This window comes from Aplidium turbinatum, chromosome 11 (genome assembly GCF_918807975.1).
Source record: "Aplidium turbinatum chromosome 11, kaAplTurb1.1, whole genome shotgun sequence".
NCBI classification, from domain to species: Eukaryota; Metazoa; Chordata; class Ascidiacea; order Aplousobranchia; family Polyclinidae; genus Aplidium; species Aplidium turbinatum.
In genome coordinates this window covers 13,242,690-13,261,001 of record NC_137482.1, presented here as the reverse complement: position 1 = coordinate 13,261,001, position 18,312 = coordinate 13,242,690, and positions in this window count along the sequence as shown.

Genomic DNA, 18,312 nt, shown 5'->3' with positions numbered 1-18,312 from the left:
CCCAAAGAAAGGATTAATATATTTAATTTTTACGACGGTGGTTAGACAAAACATAGTCTAGAGTAGCCTAGACTTAAATCTAGGCAACTTACAGTACTGAGAACGCACACCTGAAAAAATAAAATAGTCTCGAGGGAGAGTTTGCTTCTTTGTACCAAATACAGGCAAGGCGCAACAACACAACAGGGTTAAGCAATAAGCATCATAGCAATATATTTACACAACATATCTACAAATAGTTTTAACAGTCCAACGTTTTCGGCTTAACTTACGCTCTCATTAGGAATTTGAAAATATTTGTAAGAAATGCAATAAATTTCAACTTCTTATAAGCAATAAATTCCAAATTCTGCTATTTGTAAATGTATAGTGTAAACATATTGTTATAATGGTCAACCCTGTTGTGATATTGTGCCGTGCCTGTCATTGGTGAAAAGTAAAAATCCCGGAATTAAGAAGTTTCAAGACTGATCTGGAAAACGTCACATGTTGCTGAAGGCAAAGTGAAAATCGATACAAAATCATTAAACTTGACATTTTTAGAGATAGAAAATAAAAAAAACAGGAATTAAAACTCAGATTTACGAAACGTTTGTGAACTTAAATAAAAGACGATAAAATACGCAACCCTGCTATTAAATGTTAACAATTCATTAGGAATTCATAATTCATTCATCAGTCTCATAACAACACATGCACTTTCGTAAAGAAAGTAGCTGTAGAGCTCTCAACAACAATCAAAACTGTTTAAACATGTAACTCAACAGAATATTTATGACCAATGGTAGGCTCAATCATGTTTTAGTTCTGACTTTCTCTAACTTACTGAATTGCTTCCGTAAAATTTGGAGCAACATAAATGTGAGAATCATTTTTGAAAAAAGAATGCAAAGGTGCAGTATCCAGGTTTGGCATGTAGGAAACAGATGAAGGTTTGCCATTCAACTTCAAAGCGACCAGAAAAAAGACAAGAACTATAGGCAAACAGATCATCTGCAATGTATTTCAACACCAGTTCTGCATTACAATACCCGTGGCATGCAATAGGCTACCAAAGCGTTGGAATCCATTAATAAAATTTTAACTTGAACATTCACAGTATCTTGCATTGCTATGCTTATATTCATTACTATAGGCTTGCACGTATAGGCCAACAGTAAACAAAACGGGGACGCACGTTGTCATAACTCCAATCCGTGGCATTACACACAGTGAAAGAATATAAGAATAAGATACAATAGGCAGTCGAAACTGAAAACATGCCAGCTCAACTGCGAGTGTTTATCGTCTTCAGCATTAGCCCAGTGCTGGTCAGTCTGAGCTCGATTTCAGATCGAGTCATACCAAGACTTTAAAAACGGTACCGATTGTGTTCTCTTTGTATAACGCAGTGAGGATAAGTCAGGTAATAAATATTAATAACGTGACGACATCGTAAATCTGATATTAAATCAAAACCGAGCCCTGTCGCTAATAGACTTTAACAGTTGCTTTAAAGCGACAATAAATAAACCATATTTGTTATTATTACTTATTAAAGTATTTCATCAAGTTGCTGTACTGCACAGACGATACCACAATTTGTAGGCTTCATTTCTAAAACAATGACTTGCTGTACTTTTACTTAGGCCTTTATTTAGCCTTACCTGAAAAGTTTGTCCTTTTTGTCTGACAAGCAAAAGATAATTTCTTTTCAAAAGCACTTTAATCTGCCTTAAATTAAGAAAAGCCATGTTTCCTCAAAGCAGTGTCGTAACTAAAGCTACGGCACTGAAATGATTTTGAAAAGTTAAAATCCTTAGGTTGATTCCATTGTGGCTATCCACTAGATCAAGCAGTCACCTACGGTGGCCATAAAGGACAGTTGTATTGAATGGATCGTGACTAAACCCGTGATAAATAAAATCTCAATAAATAATTCAACAATATTATTGATTTTCCTGATGAAACCACAGCCATGTTTGGCTTATACGATGGATTCGATTACAATTGTTTGTGGACAAGGTTGTGTTAACTATAGGCTACCGGTAATTAAAGTATAACCTTGTAGTCACTGATCAAACTTAACCATAAACTATAATGCTGTAAGGGAGCTGTAGGACCTAACAAAATGTAGGTTTTTCATGGCTAAAAGTTTATTTTACAAGCAACTTCTAAAAAATTTTACACAACAATTTACGTAGCTATAGTAAGCATTATCTTCAATGTTTTTTTTTCTACTTTAATTTTTAGTAAATTTGCAAAGATTTTAGTATTTTTAGAAAACTGTTTTCAAAATCCCATGGAGATGGGACCTTCAAACCACCCGTGCTGGATCTAAACCACTTTGTTGATGTTTAAATTCTCAATAACTTGATAACCAAAACATAGTTATCTTTAAGTTTAAATGCAATACATGCAATATTTTGAACATAAACCCGCTTCTTGCAGCATCAAATCAATCAAAACTGGTAGAATTGGGTGTCAGAAAAGTTTTGATCATAATTTTTTAGTTAACAACAATACAACATGTTTTTGTACTTAAAATTTAACGGTCTAGTCAGAGGTGACGAACCTGCGGCCGGCGGGCCGCATGCGGCCCATTCAAAGAATTTTGTGCGGCCTGCAAAACAATTTGACAATCGCTAATGCATTAAAGACAAAAGACATCTCAAAGCTGTTTTATGCCTTCACTGGTACACTTTTCCTTTGCTATTTTCTTGCCCTAAACCAGTGGTTCTTAACCTTTACTAACCTGCCGAACCCTTACGCCAGGGCTACTTAACTAATTCTAGCAAAGGTCCATTTTGACAAGTCGAATATTTTTGCGGTCCGGTGAATATTTCACATGCAACCACGAAAAGTAAAGGCGGTGGGATGGCACAGCGGGTAAGGCGCTCGCTTTCCAATCATGCAATCCTGGTTCGACTCCCCGCTTATGCTGGTTGTTGGCAAACACCGCTCACCTCTACCCAGGGTGTAATAACTTGGGTGGGCGCAGTTGCTGAAGTAAAGGCGGTCGAGAGAAAGGAACTGGCCACCCTACTCTCGATAGTGCCGAATGAGAACCTTATCTTCTCATCCCCCGATGCTTGGATTCAAGTATGGGACTCACCTTTACTTTTACGAACACCGAAATACTTTTCCGGTAGCATGCAACACGACTTGGATTTTTGTCTGGCACAAGCAAAGAAATAAAAAAGGAAAGAACGTAGCCTATAGTGTTTTTTGTAGTGTAGCTGTGTGGATCGCACATCAGAGAAGATGGCAAAGCGCTGGGGGTCTGGGGGCAAAGCCCACAGGATAATCACAAAAAATTGCTTTTCCCTAATTAAAATCTGTTTTAAGAGGCCCTAAAATGTGGCAATGAAGTTATTTTTCCGGAAGCCCGAGGTCCACCTTCAACACCCAGAAGGTCCAGATTCGGACCGCGGTCCGCTAGTTGAGTAGCCTTGCCTTACACTAATCTGCAAGGTTTCGTTGAATCCCAAATTTTCGCCGAATTACAAAAACAAGAATCTACTACATTTAGTAATAAGACTTCTGTTGTTGTTTTCCTGAGATCAATAGTGAGATTCGAGGCATTGTCTCGGAAACAACAATTCTCATGTCACTTTCGTATGCAAGCAGGTTTCGTTTTTCTGTTTTAACATTCACAAGAATAGAAAACGCAAGCTCGCATAAATAAATGGTTACGAATGGCTTGAGAACTTCAAGGGCAACTTTTGTAATAAGAGGATAACTTTCAATTTGTTGGCATCAAAACGTTTGAAGATTTGCTGTATTGGAGTTTCTATTTTGCAGCTCGCTTTCTTGAAGCCCGATAATGTCAACCAAGTATGGACTGTTTATATCTGCTGTTGCAATATCATAAGCAAATGGTTGAGGTAGGCTTATTCAGTACCCATCATGCTGGATATTGCGTTTGTTCAGGAAAGTAGTAGGCTACTGAGTTCCATCAATCAATCATTTTATTTTTTGTCATTAATGCGTTCGGGACGAAAACGATACTACTAACTACAATACAGTAGTCGATATAGACCATCAGTGATTCTCAACGTGGTCCAGGTGGACTAATGGTGGTCCAGCTGGAGTTTCTGTTGGTCCACAGAGAGTTCTAGGGTGAGTTGTCGGTGTGAGCTATTCGCTGCTTCACTGAATCTTAATTAAATTATTTTATGAATGCCACATGTTATATTTTTTCAGACGCTAAATTAAGTGCTGTATTCTGCAGTGCTTTCAAATTAACAAAATGTTAGAAGTTCCTCTTGCTAAGAAGGCAAGACTGACCATTAGCCTACCATTCTATTGAAACAACACGTGCATGATGTTTCATTGGAATAAAATTTAAAATTAAAATTATGTGTATTCAAGTAGTTAAGGTTGAGTTTGCAAATGAAGAGGGTTTGCTTAATTGGTTAATTACGTATAATTTTATCATGCGGCCTGACTTGTCACATTTTGCTGATTTTGATTACAGCTACTGTTAGTGTTTGACATTTTCTGAGTTTTTTTACTTTTTGCTGTCTACTCATGATATAAAAGCTTTTTGTTGCCTTGAAGAAGCAGTAGCAAATGAGAAGAAGTAAGTTGAAAAAAGCTGAATCAGACTGTTATTGAAAAATTAACAGTCTGACTAATATCTTCGCAATCAAATTGTCTTTCTTTTTCAACATCTGAGGATGTTAAAACGTATGATGTCATCTGGGGAAAACAGTAAGGAAAGGGTAAAAATATAATTTTTAGAAAAATTTATTCAAACATTCGCCCAAAATTAGCAAAATTTGGAAATTTCTGCAAAATGTGACAAATCAGGCCGTATATTAAGGTAGCCATGTTTTATTAAGGACTGAGATTGAACACGCCCTTGAGTTTTCTGACCTATGTGTAATACAGTTTCGACTAGTGGCGTTCATGAGGCGTCAACATAGCAAAGTGGTCCATCGGATATATTTTTTTAAAAATATGGTCCATGGGCCAAAAAAGGTTGAGAATCACTGATATAGACCTACCAGCACGCTGATAAACCGGGAAAGGTGGCAAAACCTTGAAAGTTAGCAAAGCCGTACTGCACATAATTCTCTGACCACTTTCTTTATTTGGCAGGCATGTTAGGCTAAAGTTAAACAACAGATGAACATAATAAACAACATATTATGCCTGGCGCATGAAATGAACACTGTTAGAAGTGTGCTGTCTTCGTGCTTACTTTTATCATTCTTTGTTATTAAATATGTGACATTAAAAAAGGTTACATTTATGAAGGTGTGGCAATCATGAGTCTTTCTTTTTTTCTAGCATAAATATCTGTGTCTTAATACAGTGAAGAAAAAAATGTAGGCCTACCGGTCCGATACTGACTGATGGCTGACTAGTGACTACTGAACACTACCGCCAGTCAATACAAAGCGTTAAGAAAACCTGCCTACAAAAAAGTACAAATACAGTAAAGTAAGCGTAGGCTAAACAATTTTCTTCGACTTCCTTACAAAAAAGAATTTCCTTAAAAATTAAAAATAGAACTAACATGCAAAAAGCAAACGTGAGGAAACTCATGTTTTGAGAAAATCAAGTTTTTCTTACCGATCGTTTTTACAATGTTACGTAATAATATTTGCATTCTGTGTTACATGCAGATCGTACCATTACATCACGCGTCAAACACACAGATGTTTATTAACAATCACGTAAGCCGCACCCTCCCAGCGATTTTCAGTTTCAAAAAATGTGAACTGCAAAAAATACATTCCAGACATTGAAATCACTGCATACTACAAAAACACTAAATATTGTTGTAGAGCTCGATCGTACCCCCATATGACAAGTGGCTGAAGCCCTCCGGTTTAAAACCACTGTTATCATCATGATACAGTTATAACAGAAAACAATAGCCTAATTACTTTATGCAGCAACTAGCAGTATCTCGCTGTTATTTTTTTGCTAATAGACCTGTGTTGTCTTGGCGACAGTGCTTTTACCTTACCGCGTTCAGGATCTCTCCAAATGACACACCACTAATTATGTTACCCCTTTTGTCACTCTACAAAAATCAAACATTATTAGCGACTTTTACGTTTTCTATATCTTCTGAGCTGTAGTTGTAGGTTTTACCATATCACCGTGTGAGCTATCCCTAGAGACTATATTAATGACAGATACTGCACAGAGCAAGCAACTGTTGGGCCTAGTTTTTATTATGTCAATCATATCACACAGAGAGAGTGTATTAACAATTTTGTATCAGAAATAAGCTAGCTTGCTCCATATCGATAGCTCAGTTTTTAAAGCTCTTGACTATGTTAACAAACAAACGGTCAGATTAAGCGTTGGTTCGACTCTCAGGCTGTGCGCGTACAAATTTCAAGGACAGGGTCCGCCCGGATAGCTCAGTTGGCTAGCGCTTGACTTTCTGACCTAAGAAGCTTCAAGATTAAGCGGCGCAGATTCGACTCTCGTGCGTGCCTTGAACAACGCATTCTAACTACCACTCTCCATTCAATGGCACCAAATAGATGGAATAACTTCTCGACTACAACACTTCAACAACCGGAAACTTCACTCTGTCAATCTCGATAACCGATCCTGCGTCAAAAGCCTCTACAAGTATGCGAAACTACCAGGAATAACCCATCAAGGCTTTGCCAGATTGAGGATAAAAATTCAAAACCAACCAACCTGATAAGCGGAAATAAAATTATCTGAGAAAGAATATAGATCTTACTAAAAAAAAAAAAAAAAGGAATGAGCTCGTCATGGGTCACAGATGAGCCGAAAGAATCACCCAGTGGACTCTATAAAGTTCAAAGAGAACTAAAGACAGACTGAACAGGTAAAGGAGCGATATTGAAACAGGTTGATACAGTCGGGATAAAAGATGGTTGGTGTTGAAATATTTGCACCGGCTATCTGCCTTGGTTAGTGATACTGATCAGACAAACATCTAACCAGAAAACTGACCAATCAGCTGCTGATAGCTCATTCTTGTTGCAATCCTCGACTAGCCTACCCTGTAATCAACTTTCAAACAATTGTCACTGTTTATGGGTAGAAAGTTTGTTCGGTGGCATACCACAAACATAATATATTGCATGGGCTACCAATATCACTATACTTTTACAGTACCATCACTTAATATAACCATAGACAGATAAAATCAAGCAACCACACGGCATTTAACATCATACATTAGAGTGCACATAAAACTATAAACTACGAACGTTTTCGGCCATACTCAAGTTAGCCCTTCTCAAGTAACGAAAAATAACTGATTTTACAATAACATCTACATTGAAAATAACTGATCTATACAATGAATTGAAAAACGAAATGCACATGAATGAAACGGCAAAGTAGAGGAGAAAGGTACATCACATGGCGGTTAATTACGCGAGGCAAAAAAGCGAATCATATAACCAATTATGAAAAAACATCTTTATCTGTCTATGGTTAAAGAAAATCACCTCTCTACCAAAATTGTATCAATATAATGTCATCACACATTCTATTCTTTGCTGTTTTGATTCTAGATTCTAGATTATGCCATTTTTTTTCTTCAACCTCATCCCGCCATCTTCTTTTTATTCTATCTCTGGTTCTTTTTGCATCTCTTGGTATCCTTTTTGTGGTTACTCTAGTCTATTAGTTGCCTTGATTTTTCTTCAAGCCCTGTCCATCACCGCTGTAGATGTTTTGGCACTTCAATAATATCTTTAATGTGTGTTTTGTTTTTGACAACTTTATTTCTGTTCTTGGTTTTCTGTTATTGTTTAATATTTTTCTTTTTTCTGTTTGTTAGCGCTGCTTACCAACAAGAAAACTGGCAGCAGCGCTGTTTGTTAATTTGTGAGTGACCATCTTTCTTCTCCATATGTTAATGTTGGCAATATTGCTCAGTTTGTGATTTTTTTGTAAAGATAATAATTGAAGCGTTCTTATTCTTCAAAAAAAAAATGTCACATTGAACAAAACTTCCAACCTGATGTTATCCTTTGGTTAATCTCAATTTTGATGTATTTTTCTGGCAATAGCATTTTCCATAAATATTTGTGACACATTTGATACACATCGCATTCATTTACCGCTGAACATAAAACAAAAATGTTTTCACATTGGGAACACTAAGTGCAGCGTACATCTGAATATACGCTTTTCACAGAGAATTTGCAAATAAATTATCATACTTTTAGCTGAACGGCATAATGTGACATAAGCAGATAACATGAACGTCACATGCTGCATCAATTGAGAAGGAAATGAGTCACGTGATGAGCAAAAACAAGTATACCTGCCAGTCAAAAAAATATCACGAAAACTATAGCCTTAGATGGAACAGTGTGACATGCTTTACTTATTTTCCCATCTGATGTGAGACGACATCACCTTTTTCTCAACTGTTTTCTAACCATGGTCGTTCGTCACATTTTTCGATCTCGAGTTGTGCTGTTGGCAAATACATCGAGTGCAAACTTTTTTTCGTATACAGCAGCTAAAATCAATATTCTGACAGTGAAACTTTAGTGAGTGTTTTTGTATAAATACATCTATTTTGATATGACTCAGTTCAATTCCTTTATACGTAAAAATCAAATTTGAACCGCCAGATCATTTTCAATTCAGTTCATTAAATACAATTTTTGTTTGAATGAGCAATTCCATAGTAATATTCTAAGTCAGTCACACTGAACGGGAATATATTAAAAGTTTTCAAAATAAATGTATCGTTTGCAAGACTAGACTTGGTTCTCCTCTTCCGTCTGTCGCTCATCTTGCTCCTTGGCGAATTGTAGAAACACCTGCAATCCAATCGACAAATAGATCAATATTTATAACATTAAGCCTCAAAGATGTTAGCAATTCATAAAGTGCAAGTTACAGACTCAAATACATAAAAAACAACAAAGGATTATAAGTTCTGTGTGCCACAGTAGAGCGAGCAAAGGAGAGGTTGTAAAAAGGCATCAAGCCCCTACTCTTTATAAAAACCACAAGTGAAGAAACGACAATCAACTTGTTTAAGCGTCGATTGACTGAAGCTGTATTCCTTGATGCCGAGTCGCTCATTCGCCTCTTCCATGACGCTGAACACTTTCGACAGAGATTCGACGTCACTTTGAGCAACTTTGTACACGTATCGATGACTGAACTGCTCTGGCTTCCCGACGTTTGAAAACATCTGGAAAGTTTGAAAACTCCAAGTGGTATTGAAAGCTACTGCTCGCCTGTAAAATCTTTTAACTGGATTGTTGTCACCTTTCTCCGCTTCATGATCACATTTGGCTACACCGAAGGCTGCTGCTTGCCAGTGGCACAAAAGTTGGTAAATAATGTTATGACATGAAGTGGTATAAAAACTGATGGTAAACGTTAAAATGTTTATTTTCTTTTGAGAGACTGCAAGCACAAACTCCTATCAGTGTTCGGAAAAATGAACAAGAATAATGCTTGAAATTTTTGTCGGAAAGATGTTAACGGAAAGCAGCGCTGAAACACAAATTGCTTATTACCTTTGATTTTTAAGCAGAAGAGAGTAGGAGCATAACTGACAAAAACAAAAAAACGAGTGACACGTCTTTTTGTATGCCAAAGTTATCAATTTGTCGATTTTAGACTAATCGTTTGTAATCTAAACGGACCTTTACTGATGTTGGATGTAGTTTGAGATTGGGCCTACGCAACAACATTTGTTATTATAAATCGTAATTTAAATAATAGATGAGCTCAACATTTTATAGCTATACCATCTCACATATTTTATCCTTCTGTGGACGAACAAGTGTTGATCAGCTTCACGTTGGTCCAGACGATTTGCTAACCATGACAGTATAGACCTCACACTAGCCTTTGAAACTATGCGATCAAGAAATATTTTTCAGTAGCCGATTGTAGCAAGAACTGACAGCGATAGACACCTGTTTGGCCAATGATGCTGGACTTATTAGTATGGCACCACTAATTCATGCCACAGACTCTCGATAGCTGCTTTTGTCACACAATTGAATTCTTAAGACTGAAAAAAAAACCTAGCGAACGCAAAAGAGATACCATTGGCGACCTTTACGGTATACAGAGGCCATGCCAACGTGCAGCTTAAAATTTGATTGGAGGGTGGCCAATCTGTTGGTGGCCTAAATCGCTAGTATAAGAGAATAAATCGCCGGTTAGCTCAGTGGTTACGCGCCTGCCTCAAGATCACGCGGCGCTGGTTCGACTCTCGGGGTGTGCGCTTGAGCAACGGATTTCAGGACTGCTCTCCATTCAGCGGCACCTGATGAATGGAATAATTCCTCGGCAACAACACTTCAACAATCGGAAAACTTCACTCTGCCAATCTCGGTAACCGGCCCTGCGTCAATCGATCGAAGCCTCCACAAGTATGCGAAACTACCAGGAATAACCTATCAAGGTTTTGTCAGTCCGAGGATAAAAATTCAAAACCAAACCAAACCATAAGTTGATGGTTTAAATGGTATCTTTTGTATCAACGGCATCAACGGTTTTATCAATGGTATCAACGGTTACGTTACGTAATGTGGCTGTTCTCACATCCTCTAGTCTAGGGTGCCATAGGAAAATTCAAAAGCCCTTTATGAGTAGCCTATGCTTTGCGACATTCATATTAAAACGTAGCCTATGCTTAACGTAAGCTAAGCTTTCTTCATCAAATTTTTATTTTTTTAACCACTCATTCGGTTTGTGGGCTTAGGCTACTCCATCACGTAAAATAACTAACTTTACTGACACGCACTCAGCCTATCGACTCATACGACGAAAAAGAAAGATATAAAGCAGGCCTTGAAGCTCCTTTATTTTTCCGGCGACCAGCATGGCCTACCAAAGCTTCTTGCAGGCGGCCAAATTCTCCCGCCCGGCAACCAAAATAAAAAATCTGCTAATTTCTCCGCCCCGTTAGCTCAGTGGTTACTCGTCCGACTCAAGATCAAGCGGCACTGATTCGGCTCTCCAGTGTGCGCTTAGCAACGTCTATCAAGACTGCTTTCCATTCAGCGGCACCAAGTGGCTGGAATGATTCTCCGGCAACAACACTTTAACAACAATCGGAAACTTCACTCTGTCAATCTCGGTGACCGGGCCTGCGTCAGTGGATCAAAGCTTCTACAAGTACGCGATACTGCCAGGATCAAGCTCTCAAAGAAGCTTTCCCCCGTCCGGGAATAAAGATCAAATCAATCATTGCTATCGTGTTTATGCGTTCACTCAAATAAGAACAACGCTAATAAATAGGCTCTGAAACATATTTGCGGTTGCATTTAAATGCACTGCTTCCCCAGAAGGTGTATAGCTAGTTTTCGAGTTTATATAGGTCAACTCTCGGTCTTTTTGCGAAGCTTTTATCAGCAATATTTCTCGTCGGCGTGTGAGACTTTATCTTATTTGTAAAAAAGGTTGCGAATGCGAGTGAAGCAAAAAAGGCTTCACGTCCAAACGCTAGTGGACAAAAAAGTTTGAAATACCAACGCAAGTGCGGAAAAAAAGTTTCAAATACTAACGGAGTAAAGAAATGTTGGCTTATGGAAGCTTGCGACTAAACATGGCCTACTGGCGCGGTAGTTTCGGAGACCATTTAACGACCTCTTGGCGGCCATGGCCGCCGTAAGATTAGAGGCCTGATAAAGTATAGGGCAAAGCCAGGGGCGCCAAAAGGATTTTTGACTGGGGGGGCGGGAATATGAAAAAGGGCACCTTTGTTGCTGAAAGGCCATTTTTTTAAATTTTAGCCCTATTTGGACTGACGGGTGAACGGGTTCCGTCCATACCTAAAACTTTCATCGATTACATAAAAGCTACTGGGTCAAATTAACTGAAGTTTTATGACTTTTCCTAAAAATCATTCATCTTTGTTTTACAGTAGTAATAAAATGACATTTTGTGCAGTATAGTTTTTTAGTTATCAGTAGTTTTTGACACGCTACTCTCAAAATTGTCTGCAAAACAACTAAAACATTAATCAGCGTGAAATTGAATAGGGATTAAGAGGGATTAACTCTACCGCTGGATTTTGCGTCAGCAGTTGTTGGAAGAATGTAGGTCATGTCAAGAAGGTATGACTGAACTGTGGGTGCCTTTATCGGAGAGATTAGCGATTTCAAGGAGATTATGGCGGAGACATCAGACAAACTTTAAAAAAATTGACTACTTTTAGCAAAAAAGCAATAGCAAAAAATTGGTAGAGTATGTGTGTAAACTTAAAATTTTAACCAGTTTTTCAACAATTTTGCTCTAACTTTGCGAAAAAAGCAACCTCGTTACGTTTTTATATCAAAAGTTATTAGAAAATGAAAGTATGGATGGAATAAGTCGACACGTCAGGCCATTACCTCACAAAAATAGCTTGGTCCGAATAGGGTTAAGATAAGATATAGCGATAATGCTGGCAGTTCGTTAATCGTTTTCCCTATTAGACATATATACAAATCGAAATGTGAGACAGATGAAGATAAATGAAAGAAATATATTGAAATAGCTTGAACAAGAAGATATGAAAGATAAGTTTCACGTTCATAGCGTCACAATCTGCTGTAAAGTAATGTGTCCACGGGATAATTTGTTATAGACGAATATCAAACCAATCCGAAGTACATTTTACGCCCATCGGTTGCTCGAATGAACTCATTTGCAACAGCTTCTAAGTCAATGGTGTCCATCACCTGTTTTTGAATAGTCGCAAACATTCGGTTGTTTAAACTTTAAACTATTGTCTGTCATTGTGGTACGAAGCCACGTGTTTACTCGCCTCATGGCGCTAAAACAGCGTTTAGCATTGACCGCGACGAGCGAGACTGTTCAATAAATGCACATAAGTTTGTGTATTTCCGAAAGACAGTCTTTGCTGCTTTGTTGCTTGTTTAGAACCTCGCATATCGTAGACAATTTTGTTATCTTCGTTATTGGCGAAGTCGTCGAGTTCTGCTTGTTGTAAAGTTTGATGTGCTCTTTAAGCTCATCAGAGAGCGTATCCAAATCAACAAGCTCTTTGAAGTGACTTAGTTCTTCTTGAATAATGTCATGTTTTGTCATCACCGTAGCTTACCGTTTGCAGCGGAAAGCAAGCATTTTTTCGCCTTTCTTAAGTTAGCAAGTTCACTTTGCTGGTTAAACTTTGTTTTCAACGCCCTTCTTTTTCAGTTTCTTTTTTTAGACCCTGCGTGAATTCATCTCATTGTGTCCAAAAACCATTATCCATTGTAGTGGTTACTATAGTGGTGAAGTTGGATTCGAAAGATGATGAAGTTGAATGCGGTTTGTGGGAGTTAAGATTAGCAGATTGAAGCAAACATGACAGATTATAATTAGGCTAAAAGCGAATAGCAGAAATTGTTATATTGCAGAATGTGCAGTAGGCTAGGCTACATGACCTTAAAAGGGCACCATTGCCCCCCCCAATACAGAGATAATTTGAGGGCAGGGGGAACATCCACCCTCCTACCCCCTGCTTCCGGCGCCCCTGGGCACAGCCGATCAAGGCGTGGGGGTAATTAACCTACTTGGGTTAGAGTTAGACAATCACAACAGTGATGGATCATCAGCTGAGAAATTTTTTGCTTTTTTTTATCAAAATAAAATTATATAGATAAAAGCTCAAATAAAAGTTCAGTCTTTGACCATCAACAACAGTGCCTCGTCGACTTTGAATTTACAATCCTTGCCAGAGAAAACGACGCGGTACAATTACGCTTCAAACAGGCAATTTTCATAAGTAGACAGAGTCCAAAAATCAACAACTGTGCCGAAAGGGAGGAACTATGCCACCTAGTCTATTAATTTAAATCAATTGATTCAACAAAATTTCACAGCAATAACGTCTATAACAACACAGAAACTCAACAGCCAGCAGCCTAAAGCCAAACAAAAGAGCCGCATTAAAGAACGACTCACTAACTTCAACACCACTCGTCAGCATAGCACATGACTAGGGAACTGTGTTTCGAAAGCTAGTACAATTCGGATGCAACCTAATTCGTACCCTGAACAGTTCGTACTCTCAGTTTGTATCCTCAGTTCGTACCCTGAGAAGATCAAGAGAAAAAATTAAAAAAAGACGAAGTCGCTGATCGCAGTTTCCGCAAACATTTTAAAATTTTCCCTCTGAAAAGATCGAGAGAAAAAAAAAACACAAAACCGAAGTCGCTGATCGCAGTTTCCGCAAACAAACAAAAACTCTCAGAATCATTACCGGAAATTTTAAAATTTGTTTTTGTTTGTTTTGTTTGTTTGTTTATCTTTATCCTGCATTGCGGGAAAGCGGACTTGAGCGCTATGCATCGGTGTACGCCTTCCGACATACACCAGACCCACGCTGCAGCCGACAGCAATGTCTGTTTCCGGTTGTCTACTTTACTTATGACTTAAATTTGGTACTACCCATTACTCGAAATTGATCACTAGGTAGAGGCAATTATCGTAAAGTTTCTTGCCCAGAGAAACAACAGCAAAATGTTTGCGGAAACTCCGATCTCAACCCTAACCCTTTTAAAATGTTTGCGGAAACTGCGATAGCCTATGAGCTAACTACGATATGAGCTAGAGCTATCTACTGATATGGGTTTTGTGGCCTTGCTAACTACTGATAGATAGCCTATACTACATAATTTTTCATTCAGGCATGTTTTAAACTTTTCAAGGTTTTGCAACCTTTTCCCGTTCGTTAACGTGCTGGTAGGATTATATCGATTTTTGTAGTAAGTATCTTTTTCGTCCCGGACGCTTTCATGACGAAAAATAAAATTATTGATTGATTGATCAGCGACTTCGGCAAACTCTTGGGATCATTACCGGAAATTTTAAAATGTTTGCGGAATCTGCGGAAAAACGGAAACTGAAATCAGCGACTTAGGCTTTGTTCTATTTTTTCTCTCGATCTTTTCAGTTTGTTTGTTTGCGGAAACTCCGATACTGCGGAAAAACGGAAACTGCAATCAGCGACTTCGGCTTTGTTCTATTTTTTTCTATCGATCTTTTCAGTTTGTTTGTTTGCGGAAACTCCGAACAGCGACTTCGGCTTTTTTAAATTTTTTCTCTCGATCTTTTCAAGGTACGAACTGAGGGTACGAACTGTTCAGGGTACGAACTAGGTTGCACCGTACAATTGGTTTGGTTTGGTTGGTTTTGGTTTTGAATCTTTATCCTCGGACTGACAAAGCCTTGATAGGTTATTCCTGGTACTTGTTCGCATACTTGTAGAGGCACTTGACGCAGGGCCGGTTACCGAGATTGGCAGAGTGAAGTTTTTCCGATTGTTGAAGTCTTGTTGCCGAGAAATTATTCCATTCACTAGGTGCCGCTGAATGGAGAGCAGTCCTGAAATGCGTTGCTCAAGCGCACACCCCGAGAGTCGAACCAGCGCCGTGTGATCTTGAGCCCGGCGCGTAACCACTGAGCTATCGGGGCGGGCAATTCGCTATTACCACAGCGAATTGCAGCATCAGGCTAAAACAGGTCGCTAAAATCTACATTGTGAAGTGAGCAACGATGCTGCTAAAAGAAAAACTCAATCAATTGCATGAAATTATATAGGTTTACCATCAAAACAACAAAAGTCAGAAATATCCTTGCAAAAAGTAACGTTTCGATGAATTTTTAGCGAGTTCAAATATTCTTTATTCCCAGCTAAAAATAGCCTACCTAGATCTACTGTGAAGTGTAACCAGCGTTGTAATAATCGGTCTAAAAGTGGCCAGTGACTCTGCTAAGACTTGTATTCCCACCTCTATATGCTATACCAGGGCTTCCCAAAGTGGGGGTCGCGACCCCCAGAGGGGTCGCGTAACGAACTTCGGGGGTCGCAGAAAGTATACAAATTTTACACAAAGCACTGCATATTAGCACTTATATGCAAAATGCTGTGAAAGTTATTAACTATTAAGAGTTGTGCACTCAATAGGCTACTCGTATTTTTTAAATTTATATAGCCTATTGAAATATGGAATAGGAGTTTAATATCCTCTTTTCTGCATTGTAAACGTGGATTTCAAAACTAAAGCCAATGCTTTAACAAGTTATTAGTGTTATACAGCTTCGGTAAAGAGTTTGTCTTGTTGAACCATAGGCATACAAAGCCGAGCAACGTTATCAAGTTTAACATATTAAAGATTATTATATTTACAAAAAACACAAAACTACGCAACAATTAAATATCGAACGTTTTCTACATCACAAGATGTCCTCTTCAGGAATAATATACATACAACATAACTACATTTGAATAAAGTACAATGGTTAACTAAATCTATAAACAGGAAAATACAAAAAAAAACTGCACAGTACTTCTGACTAGCTCAAACTCAACGATAGGCTCCACGAGAATCAAAGGTAACTGCATCAAAAAGTGTTTAAACAGATCACATGATGTGGTAGAAAGGCAAGGTGCGAAAAAACTAATTTTAAAATACAGAGAGCAAGAAAGACGAGCCGCAAGCATACAAATGTATGTCTGTTCAAAAGTGGATTGTGATGTTTTATGTAGCCTATTAGTGTTAAAAAATTAAGTGGTGAGTAGCCTTTGTTCACCGTGTTTGTAAAGACGTTTTTGGAAAGGCTTTTCAAATTATGCTATTGTCAGGTTTGCCTGAAAAGGGGGAACGAATTTAATTTGTCCTTCCAAGGAGAAAAACATTTATGTTTTTACATGGAAATCTAAAGTTGGAGCGTTCATCAAAAAATTAAACATCTAGAAACAAAACATTGAAAATAATTTATTTAAAATATTCTCATTTACTGAAAAGTTTTTGGCTAACAATGGCGTGGAATCAAGCGTTATTAAGCCTCTGGTTATTGACACTTCTCAAGACTGTTGAAAGAGCTTAAAAGTATTTTCTTCCAGAATTGGACAATACTTTTAGATTTGATCCAAAACCCATTTGGTTGGTTGGTTTTGAATCTTTATCCTCGGACTGACAAAGCCTTGATGGTTTGTTCCTGGTAGTTTCGCATACTTGCAGAGGCTCTTGACACAGGGCCGGTTACCGAGATTGGCAGAGTGAAGTTTTCTGATTGTTGCCGAGGAATTATTCCATTCACTAGGTGCCGTTTAATGGAGAGCAGTCCTGAAATGCGTTACTCAAGCGCACACCCCGAGAGTCGAACTTGCGCCGCGTGCTCTTGAGCTGGACGCGTAACCACTGAGCTAACGGGGCGGACCATGCAAAAACAAAGTACCGATTACCTCTTTTTCAAATCTCAAGAAAAATTTGCAGATCTACAGTATCTTTTAACTAAGTTGTGGCTTGAATTTTCTGAAAAAAAGTTTCACACTTTTTGGCTTAGTCTAACGTTAGACCGGAATATTCACCATTAGGCCTATATGGCTTAGCAGTAACCGCACTCCTGCCGTTTGTCTCCACGTATATGTGCGTGTCAGTGTTTTCAACGTTGATAAAATACCGCTCCAGCGTAAATAACGTTGAAGCTGCCTTGAGACCAGCATTGACAAACAGCAAGCGACGGCTAGACTTGCTTTGTCGCAGAGAGCAGTCGCACCCATCACACTGAATAAATGTGTTTACTTTTGTTTGGTTTTGTTTCCAGCAGGCTACAAGGCCTAGTAAAGTAGTAGGCTTCGAATACGGAAAGCTTGCTTTTAGTTTTTGTTTAAATTAAATCTTTCAATATATATCACAAACGTATATTTCGCATTGTTTATCCCTTTAACCGTAAAGGGGGTCGCGGAAAATTTCATGAGTTTAAAAGGGGTCGCGAGCAGAAAAGTTTGGGAAGCCCTGTGCTATACAATGAGGTATTATATTTGACGTACGGTAATATTTAAAAGCAACGTCGCATGCATACATCACAAAAACACAAAAGGACATACACTTTTTAGCTAAAGAAAGTAATCTTTACAACGTTCTAACGCTGGTATGTTTGTAAGTTTAACACAAATAACGCAACATTCCATCCCAGTTGGCGAGAAATGAAAATACAAAAATATCTAACAGCTAAGACAAAAACAACTAACCTATTTATTACCAAATTGCTACAGTAGCCTTCCACTAATAGGACAATGAAAATCGTATGGTAGGCCTGTGAAATCCAAAATACTGTCTCTCAGATGTTACTCGTGGCAAAAAGAAAAAATGCTGAAATGCTTAAGCAAAAAAGTACAAGAGCAGTTTGGTTGAAACTAATCATTGATCTTTAGTCAAATGACAAATCAGTTAAATCTTCTTAACGTTCGAACTGATCAGTTATTGTGGAATAACAACTAAGTGGAGACCTATTTATTATACTAAAGATGTTCACAGGCTCAGAAATGAGTACACTGTACAGTGCGCACCCGAGTTCTAAATGACATTGGCATGTCATTTAGAATTTAGTTACGTT